This window comes from Dendrobates tinctorius, unplaced genomic scaffold (genome assembly GCF_039654945.1).
Source record: "Dendrobates tinctorius isolate UK_male_01 unplaced genomic scaffold, ASM3965494v1 ptg000019l, whole genome shotgun sequence".
NCBI classification, from domain to species: domain Eukaryota; kingdom Metazoa; phylum Chordata; class Amphibia; order Anura; family Dendrobatidae; genus Dendrobates; species Dendrobates tinctorius.
The window spans coordinates 55,004,605-55,012,402 of NW_027361687.1; positions in this window are offsets into that span (position 1 = coordinate 55,004,605).

Here is a 7,798-nt window from a genome sequence, read left to right on the forward strand (position 1 = left end):
AGCAACAGAGCCCACCACCTGCGTGCATCTTTTCCTCCGACCGGGTCCAACACGATAGTGCAGCCTTGGAGCAAACAGAGTCCACCACCTGCGTGCAGCTGTCCAGAAATAGAGTCCAGCATATGAGTCCAGCTTTCCAGCAAAAGAGTCCAGCATCTTGAGTCCAGCTTTCCAGCAACTGAGTCCAGCATCATGAGTGCAGCTCTACACCATAGCTGCAACTCCACCAAGCCATGCCAGCCCTGCTCGCAGACACCATAGCTGCCTCTCCAGGACTCTCACTGAGCTGCCCGGGACTCCTTCAGCTCCATCCTTCACCCAGACTTGCTTGTAACTGAGGACTATCACCAACAGTGATTACCACACCTGACACTCTTTTATAGAGCAATCACACCTGTTTTACAATTACGTGCACAAAACTAATATAACCAAGTGCAATGACGCTCACCACCACCAGGGGGCAAATTTAGAACAAAAGACACCACAGTGCAATAATCCTAATGACCACCGGGGGCAAAAACCAAACCTGAGCACAGAAAAAAAAAGGTTACCTGTTCTTTATCTCTGTCATATCCAACCTGGATCATGACAAGCTGGCAAAGGAATGTCTAAAGGTGGCGAGTATGGAAGTCGCCAACTCCACGCAGTTGGAGCGGCTGCGCCACCTAGAGTCTGAGCTCTCAGCAGTCAAGGCCCTGAGACAAACAGCCGAACACCGAGTGGAGGAGCTCGAGAAAGAAGTCTTGGAGCTCAGAGGTCACCTGTCAATGTGGCAAAGCGTGAACAAAACCCTAAGGGAAGATGTGGAAGAGCTCAGAGGAGCAGTAAGAGGTCTTCTGCCAGAGAAGAAGTTGGTGGTCGAAGACTTACAACGGCCGTGCCAGAGTGATAACAAGACAGAACTGCCAGTGCCCATCTTGGCAAGGGGTCATCTCATGAAGATTTTGAGCTAAAAGCTGAAAAATATAGTTCCCCGGTAGGGACAACTGTTTTGAAGGAATTGTCCGTGGTAAACCCGGAGCTATCTCTCCAGGAAAAGAGCAAGCCTATGACCTTCAAGAGCGTGATTGATGTACCCGAAGACGTGCAAGAAGCCTGTACCGGTGAAGGGGTGCATGAGGCTTTTAAAAAGGCGGTCAAAGCATGTAGGGTGCAATGGTCACCTGTGACTCGGCAGTTGGTGGTACTGTCAACCAGGGAAGACACAGTAAAGCGGGTGGCTGTCCTAACAGATATGCATCTGCAATGTCTCCACGCTAAACAGATGATCAGGCGGAGTAATGTGAAAGCTGCTCAACGTCTAGAGATTGCGAAGGAAGCTAAGAATCGACTGGGCTTGGGGGAAGATGTAATTCCGGTACCCAAATATCTGGTGGGGAGAGTCGTAGGAAGGCTCGGGAAAATGATGCATGACCTTGTGAACATCTCTGGTGTGGCGAGGGTGAGGATCCCTCCTGATGATGAAGTCCAGGTATCTGGTGAAGATGGCATGATTCCCATCATTGTGGTTGGCTCCATGGAAAGCCTTAGGAGCTTCCGGATGCTCCTAGAATATCGAGTAACGTACCTGCAGGAGATAGAGCAGTTGAGACTCGACCGACTGCAGATCAATAAAGAGATGCGGAACATCAGCTGGCAGCAGCCTTCATCCCGGGGTATAAGGACCAGAAGGTAGCCTCCGAATAATGAGATGGCGGGTAGCCAAAGACTTTCTGCAAATGGAAGTTCTTCTCACAGTATGAGACTGAGAGACCAGACAGTGGGCTCGACTCTAAGTAAGACTTATGACCGCACTAACCGGGCGAGCCGGTCGTGGAGAGAAAAGTCGGGGGGACGGAGCCAACGGGGAAAATGTGGAGACTAAAAAGGGTCTGGTGACACAGACGGACTTTGACTGGAAGGCCATAGCCCAAGGCCGATACACTGACCTCTGAGGGCGGGGGAGGCCTAACGTAGATATGATGCCGTACGATGAACAAAACAGACTGAGATGGTCCTCTCGACTTGTAGGGCAAGGTGACAGTGGGTACCCGGTCTCGAGACACCTAGTATGTGACAAGTGTTCAACCACACAAGTTTAAACAGAGGGGGGTATGTGATGCAGTGACCCCTGTGACAGCTAGGGGGCGCTGTATGGGTCATGCACACAGGCATATCCATTATGGTAATGGAAAAACGATGAATGGCAGGAAGGTAGAATGACTGATATAAATCCCGAGGGTGTGGCCCTGGGATGGAAGTTAAAATATGTGGTAATCAGCAGAAGTACTGCTGAGTGTTTGTTACTATGTATCAGGGAAAGCTTCCAGGTGACTTGGTGAGATGGGTGGGACCAGTCACCTACAAACCCACCCAGGGGCGTGTGTTTGAACGCCTATAGTAAGCCTGTATATGTGTGTATGGCTGGGTGTCTGGAAAGGACCTGCAATGAGGTCATAGCCATGTGATCTGGTGGGTGTGGCTACGGACCATATAAGGTGACCAGGGTAGGTCACAGGGGGAGAGTGCCTGGATCTGATTGGTCCGTGTGGAAGGTCCCGGAAGGCCGACGTGCTGGAAGGTGTGCTGCCTGTCTGAAGAGCACATGCGGAGGCTGCTGACCGGGTGAGGCCTGTGTATAATGGCCTGTGTGTATCGGACAGTCTCGAGGAGGGAATGGAGGTCCGGAGTGAGAAACAACTAAGAGGTAACCCCAGACTGGGGGAATTAAGTGTGAGACTGTAGAGCCTGATTGCTGGACAAAGCACAGCCTGTGTGAACACAGGACTAAGAGAGCGGAACTCTGTTATGAACATATGTGTGGTCTGCTGTAAGACTGTTACCGTTTCTTCATGCTGCTATGGTTTATGCCGTGTGCAATAAACCGTATGGACTATGTTATATGAAAAGCCAGTGCCAGACCTGGTTTATCTGCAGCCAAGTGCATGTCCCCCAATACACTCAGTGAGCGCTACCTTACAACATCTACATACAGTCGATACTACAGGATCCACCTTTCACAATAGATGATGTCATGGCTCACCTCCTCCCCTCTACAATGACTGATAACACCTTTATATACAGAATATAACACAGGATCCACCTTTCACAATAGGTGATGTCACAGCTCACCTCATTCCCCTTCTGTACAATGACTGATTACACAGCTATTTACAGTAGATAATACAGGATCCACCATTCACAATAAGTGATATCACAGCTCACCTCCTCCCCTTCCTGTATGATGACTGATACACCTCTATACACAGTAGATAACACAGGATCCACTTTTCACAATAGGTGATGTCACAGCTCACCTTCTCCTCCTGTAAAATGACTAACACCTCTATATACAGTAGATAACACAGGATCCAACTTTCACAATAGGTGATGTCACAGCTCAGCTCCTCCCTTTCCTACACTGTGACATCTGCCCATCTAGACAAAATTTCCAACTCAGTAGGCGAGAAAAAAAGATGAGCTCTTATGAGTTCACCAAGGCAGAGTGCGGTAGTGAATAATTCATTTGGTGATGCTTGGAATGAACAGGGACGGTATCTCCAGCACGGAAAGGCAAACAATTGAGGAAAAATCTCCAGCACCAAAGAAAAATTAAAATGTAAAAAAATGGATTAGTGTATCATAAAATTAAATAATCAAAGGAGCCTGCTCAAAAAATGATTTGAAAAAAGGAAGATATGGAAAACCTTATTCGTTTACCTATGATTAAGGACATGTCTGGAAGGTTTCCCCACTTTTTTCATGTGTTTTTGATCATGCTCCTTTGATTATGTGATTTATGATACACTAAGGGTATGTTTCCACAGTCCGGAAACGCTGCGGATTGCACACTGCGTACAGCCTCAGCGTCCAATCCGCAGCTGCCGGATGTTACAGCATAGTGGAGGGGATTTTATGAAATCCCATCTCCACTATGCGTGCAGGGATGCCTCAGGCTATGTGCACACGTGCGGAATTGCCGCGGAAATTTCTGCGGCAATTCCGCAACTCCCTGCCGTGGGAAATACGCAGGAAATACGCATGCGGAATTCCTGCGAAAAACTAACGTTTTGCAAGCGTAATTAGCTTGCAGAATACTAGCGTTTTCTAAGTGATCTGTAGCATCGCTTGGAAAACTGATTGACAGGTTGGTCACACTCGTCAAACATGGTGTTTGGCAAGTGTGACCAACTTTTTGCTATTGAGGCCGCCTATGCAGCATCAGTAGTAAAAAGATATAATGTTAAAAATAATGAAAAAAAAAAAAAAAAATTGTGATATTCTCACCTTCCGGCGTCCCTCACAGCCTTCCCGATCCTCGCGATGCTCCCAGCAACTCCCGTTCCCAGTGATGTCTTGCGACAATGACCCCCAGATGACGTAGCATCACGCGAGACCGCTACGTCATCACAGGTCATTGTCGCAAGTCATCACTGGGAACGGGAGTTGGTGGGAGCATCGCTGAGGCCTGGGAACGCTGCAGGGGACGCCGGAAGGTGAGAATATCACAATTTTTTATTTTAATTCTATTTTTTAACAGGGATATGGTACCCAGTGCCTAGAGTAGAGTCTCCTCCAGACCCTGGGTACCATCCGCACATTTTCCGCTTACTTTGAGCATGGTGGGCATAACCACATGCGGAAAGTAAGCAGATCAATGCATTCCTATGTGTGCGGAATCCCCGCGATTCCGCACAAAGAATGAGCATGCTGCGTATCTTTCTGTGATGTGATTCCGCCGCGGAAAAATACGCAGCATTAGCACAGCATGTGCGGAATGCCATTGAATTCAATGGGTTGCGTTTTGTATGCGTTTTAGCAGCGTTTTCACAGCAAAAAAACACGGAAAAAATACTTAAAATCCGCAACATGTGCACATAGTCTGAAGCTTGCCTGTGTAACCGGACATACAGCATGTCTTTCTAGACCACTGCATGTCTATCTATCTTGCGGAGACGCTCAGTCTCTGCAACATAAATGACCCAGTCTATGTATAGGATGCGGTGATTCCGCATGTGTTCAATGAAAACATGTGGAATCACAGTGTGGTATGGGCCGGGATTTGGGGGGTGGACCACTGCTTACCCTGTTCGGATGCCGCAGACACCAGGCGACTCAAGGACGAGGCGGAGACAGATTTCACGTGTAACAGTTCCGGATTTATTCGTCGTCCTCCTGACGACCACCAAACACGCACCGCAGCTTCTTCACACTGTCTCCAGGCCTGGGTACCTGCACCTTCGTTCCAGTCACAGTAACGCACCTTGCGGATCTTTCACTGGGGCCGTCCTAGATGCATCTACCGCCAGTGCTTCACCTGCCCGAGGTCGCCGTCCAGTCGGTACTCCCGGGGCCTCACTTGTCCTGCGGTACGTCACCTCGCCAGTTCTGCGGTACGTCGTGTCAGGGCCACCCCCTGACTGTCCTCTCTGTCCGTCCCCTGGCTGAGCTTTCTCCATTCTCTGTCCTCTGTCTTCTTCTACTAAGCTCCTCCCGGGACTGAACACCCTGGAACCCTAGCCACTCCTACTTATCCCCTCTCTCACCGGGAATTCCCCTCCTGTGTCCCTATCTCCCCACCCCCCATGACTGCGTTTCTCGAGCCATAAGCTGTTGTTAAGTCCAAAACTACTCTCCCCTGCCATCTTGTGGTAATTTCTCAGTACTGCACTCTCCTATTTCCCTTTCCTAGCTGTCACCCCTCTAACCTGTCAATCTCCGTCTCTAATGCACAAACCGTCCCCTCCTACTGCAAGTCACGTCTGTCCATCAAGTCACCTTCCCCACACCCTTCCTCCCTTTGTCCATTGTCGTCCCGACAATCGTACCTCCTACCTACGTCGTTCTAAAGCTCGTCCACAGTCTGTTGTCGGACCGGTCTTTGGGCCAAAACCCGCTGCCTACGGGGCCATACTAAACCGGGAGCACCATGCTCCGAGCAGCTTACTGCTACTCGCCAGCGCGCAGGCCACGTGACAACTTATTTCGGGTTGGCAAGGTCCACCCGGACTACTTTACGGCGTGAACCTCCCACTGCTCTCCCCTTCCACTACCTTCAGTTGTTCGGAACGCCATGACGAGGCCTTTCGCCTACCAGGTGATTGACGCCCGCTCGTCCTTTTGGGGTGTCCGTGGTGTGGGGGACCTGACTGGCGGACCACCGACTAGTTCAATGTTCTCAGTTTCTTCGTCCTTCACCTATAAGAATCATGGTCGGCGTATTCGTCACTTCTACCTCGTGCCCAGAACCTGTTACACACACATTTTTTTTTTTAACATATTATTCACTAAATCAACTCGTAACATACGGTTACTTTTACTTTAATGACATGAGGAGTTACTCAACTGGAGTAACCCCTTTTCCTTTTTTTTTCTCTTTTTTTTTTCCCAAAACACGTTAACATTCTTTTTCACAATACTGCCCGTACAGCATCTCTAAAATAAAGACTCCCCCTCCCTTTAACATTAATACCCCCTTTTTCGCATCCCCGCTATGTCAGGAAAAACAAATTCAACAACATAAAAAAAAAACATTTTTTTATTTCAACCTGGATGAAAACTGTCCTCGTGGTCTGCACAACGGTGCAACGAAATCCCGACAGTCCGGGCCACCTCCTGGTAGCCGGTAGCAAGGGGCCCCAACAGCTGTGGAGCTCCCAGGATGCAGGGAGTGTCTTTAGGGGTTCTTTCTACGGGGGTTCTTGACCTTCGGGTTCAGCGATCACGGCTACCGCGTAGTAGCCACGTGGACAGTACCCTTTGTAGTATGACACCAAGTCCCCCTCTCGCAAAGCCCGGCCGTGATGGATGGAAGTCACGTAGATATACACCTTTGGGCCGGTTGCGAGGTCTCGAATGAACCCGTACCCCTTCTTCAGGTTGGTGTACACGAGCCGCCCCATAGATCGTGAAGCCGCCATGCCAGCCTCCCCTCTGTCATGGAGCAGGTTCCAGACCTCCTGCTCCCTGGCCTTTTCCTTCCGGATGACCTCCGCGACCCAAACGGAGGGTCCCGTGTAGGCCCCGGAGTCCGGTGGGCGGGACACAGCCAGAGTTGAGAGCGGGGCACAGGCGGCTGTAGATGTCGGCGGCCCAGCAGCCGCTGGGGCCGGGCAGCGGGTAGGGCCATCCGTGGTTCCTGGCAGATAGGCCACAGAGCCTGACAAGCAGGCCGCGGCCGACTCTGGTGGTGACGCAGATGCGGCCGCGGGACAGGTCACAACCGGAGTCGCAGATGGGGCCAGAGCGGCGGCCGATTTCAGGGGACAGGCCGCTGCTGGCAGGTGGAATGGAGCAGCGTCAGCCGTGGGCTGGTTCTGCTCCGGCGGCACCGGACGTGGCGCCGCCGGGCGGGGTGGCTCGGGGATGGGAGCAGGGGCATCGCTCAGCCCGGTGGAGGCCGCAGAGCCCTCCACAGCCGGGCTTCCAGGAGCGCAGGAGGCCACGCGGTGCGGCCGGGTGGTGGGGGCCGCTTGCGAAGCCGCGGGCAGAGCCGGGGGAACTCTCACCTTCCCCGGCGCCGCGGCCTCCGACACGTCATCCCGCGGCTCCTCCTGCAGCCTCCGTTCTTCACCCCGCCGTCCAGCAGGGCTAGCCTCCAGGCTTGTGGGTCCCACGGGGAGGCTCCCAGGTGACGTCTTCAGCAGCTGCTCCCGCAGGGCCCGCAGTCACTCTTCTCCGCCTGGGTTCAGTATGAGGGGCGGCGGTCTCCAGACACACACCGCTCCCCCCGTGGGTATGTTGGAGTTGGCCCCAGTCCGTCCAGACCAACTGCAAACGCCCAGGCCTCTCCCCGGCGTTGGAGTACCACCGACATATT